Genomic DNA, 2,936 nt, shown 5'->3' with positions numbered 1-2,936 from the left:
AAAAAAAAAAAAAAAAAAGAAACTGGAAGTTACCTGAACTTGATGTTAAGAAGTTATAATTAACTGATAATATACTTAACATTGCATTCAAAAACACTTTACATTTACATGAATGGTTCTGCCTTCTTGGGAAACACTGCCACAGGAAATATTTGCGATGTAGGGAAGATGGTTTTTATCTTTCATCAAACAACTAATAATGGGATATAAGAAAAAATTTAAACAAATGACGATTTGGATTTTGATTTCTGATACTGTGATTATAATTACTGTTTTTTCAAAACAATGAAATACAGATTAATGGTGAATAAAATAACCACTCTTAAATATCAATCTTATACAGTTTTTCAAAATATTTAACCTATGCACGCCTCTCCAAAAAAGACTAGAAAAACGTTTTGAGTGACCTTACCTGTTTGTAAGACGAAGGGGTTTAACTTCTCATCCATCCACCCACCTCCTTATTCTTGTTAGTGGACTGCTCTTCTCCGAGTTAACATCCCAAACGCGCTAACTTTGGCACTTGCTTTGACCCAATCCCTTCCTGTGATCTACTCAGGTCCAAGATCCATACATTTCATCTTGGCCAGATCATGGTGGAACTCACCTTCTGTCTACTCTCTCAACTCTAAGAATCCTACAGTAGCCTCTCTACAGCGATCCAATTTACTGGTTTTTCAAATGCCTTTAGCAACGGAACCCTTTTTTCAAATGAACTCCATTTATAAAACAAAGAAAAACACAATTCCATTACTATACATTTATTTGATGAATTCAATTTTGTAGCATTTGCTAATTATAAAGAAATCAATGACCATCGGAAGCTGTTTTGTTGAACACCAAGATTTGAAATTAGGGATTTGTGAAAGATCGTTGGACTCTCCTATCAGTGTCAACATCCCATTTTTCCCCTCTATTTGATTGCTCAATATTAAGAAGATTCCAATCTACTCAGAAAAATATTTGCAAATGGAAACAATTCAGACATTTGAAAAAGGAGTAGTTGAAATTTTTGTTTCAAAGTTGAAGTACTAAGGGCATCTCACATCCTCACATTTTATCACTTACAAAAGTTGTACTAAGGGCATCTCACATCCTCACATTTTATCACTTACAGAAGTTGCAAGTAAGAAGACCAATCCTTACTGTAAATGCTAAAGTATCTATACTGGGAATTATCACCACATGACTTGCTATATGTTCATATGGCTTTACATAACTGACAGGAGCACACACCCAAGCAGAGGTAGGCACGTTGCCCAGTATTCCCCAGAACCACCAAGGGATGCTCTGCAGTGATGTCTTGCTCATTCTGCTCTACCAAAGTAACTTCACTCCTGGGAAAGAGAAAACAAAAACGAAAAAGCCCTTGCATTATCAAAAGCTACATTTTAAGGCCTGACGCGGTGGCTCATGCCCATAATCCCAGCACTTTGGGAGGCTGAGGCGGGCAGATCACTTGAGTTCAGGAGTTCAAGACCAGCCTGGCCAACATGGTGAACCCTCATCTTTCTGAAAAATACAAAAATTAGCCAGGTGTGGTGGTGCACACTTATAGTCCCTGCTACTGGGGCAGCTGAGGCAAGAGACTGAACCCATGAGGCAGAGGTTGCAGTGAGCTGAGATCAGTCCCTGCATTCCAGCCTGGATGAGAGTGTGATTCCGTCTCAAAAAAAAAAAAAGAAAGAAAAAGAAAAGAAAAAAAAGCTGCATTTTAAAAGCATTGGTTTCAATGGTGAATTTTATTTTATTATTATGAACTAAAAATAAATTGGTTGATTAAAACTGACAAAAAACGAAACAAACTTTTAGCTATTACTGAGCATATCAAACATAAACCCATTCCCAACATCTAATTTTTACGCCTTTTATATAAATGGCAGTATGGTATAATTGGCACCAACCCTCAATCAAAGAACAAGAAACCAGTAGAGAAGCCATCTTCTGAGGAGCTGGGGTTTTTTGTTTTGGGTGGGTTTGGTTTTCTTTAGTGCTCTGCATGTGCTATGTAGTCTTTAGTACCTGTACACGTGGTACTAGTTCTGGATATTGGGTGCATTATAGTCTATAACCATGTGGAGGTAGTAGAGTACAGTGGTTAAGGCTCAGGCTCCAGTGCCGAAAAGCTTCCTTCTAATCCCCAAATTTTTTAGGCAAGTTACTTCATGTCTCTAAGCCTCAGTTTTCTCATCTGTGAAATAGTACCTATCCAATCCAACAGGGTTATCATTAGGAAATAATAGATATAAATTACGAATATAAATTACTAAGTCCAGTACTGCAACAGAGTAGGAAAGAGCTTCATAAACATGACTTTGATGTTGTTGTTTTCAGTGCACATCTCATCTTTCCTAAATAAATAGTCTCATAATATCCAAATCTCATTATGACAACTTTTGCAGAAGAAAGTATGCTTATACTCATTTATACAATTTTCTGTGAATGGACAGAGACAGGACTAAATTTTTTTTAACAACCAACCTATGTATATGTATGAAATTCCTCTGAAAGGATAAACTTTGGTGAGGAGAAATAACGAAGTGGGGGCAAACATGAGAGGAAGATTGCTTTTTAATCTATATCCTTTTGAACCATTCAAATATTATGTAGAGTGCATTCATTCAACAGTGTATAAACAGGCCAGGCGTGGTGGCTCATGCCTGTAATCCCAGCACTTTAGGAGGCCAAGGTCGGAGGCCTGAACCCAGGAATCCAAGGCTAGCTTGGGCAACATAGTAAGACCTTATCTCTGCAAAAAATAAATTAAAAAAAAAAATAGCCAAGCACAGTGGTGCACACCTGTGGTCGTAGCTTCTCAGGAGGCTGAGTTGAGAGGATTGCTTGAACCCAGGAGGCAGAGGCTGCAGTGAGCTGTGATCGTGCCACTGCACTCCAGCCTGGGTGACAGAGTAAGACCCTGTCAAAAATAATAATAA

The sequence above is a fragment of the Colobus angolensis genome, unplaced genomic scaffold (genome assembly GCF_000951035.1).
Source record: "Colobus angolensis palliatus isolate OR3802 unplaced genomic scaffold, Cang.pa_1.0 Scaffold175, whole genome shotgun sequence".
Lineage (NCBI taxonomy): Eukaryota > Metazoa > Chordata > Mammalia > Primates > Cercopithecidae > Colobus > Colobus angolensis.
The sequence above is the reverse complement of the archived record's forward strand: the minus strand, read 5'-3'. Positions refer to the sequence as shown.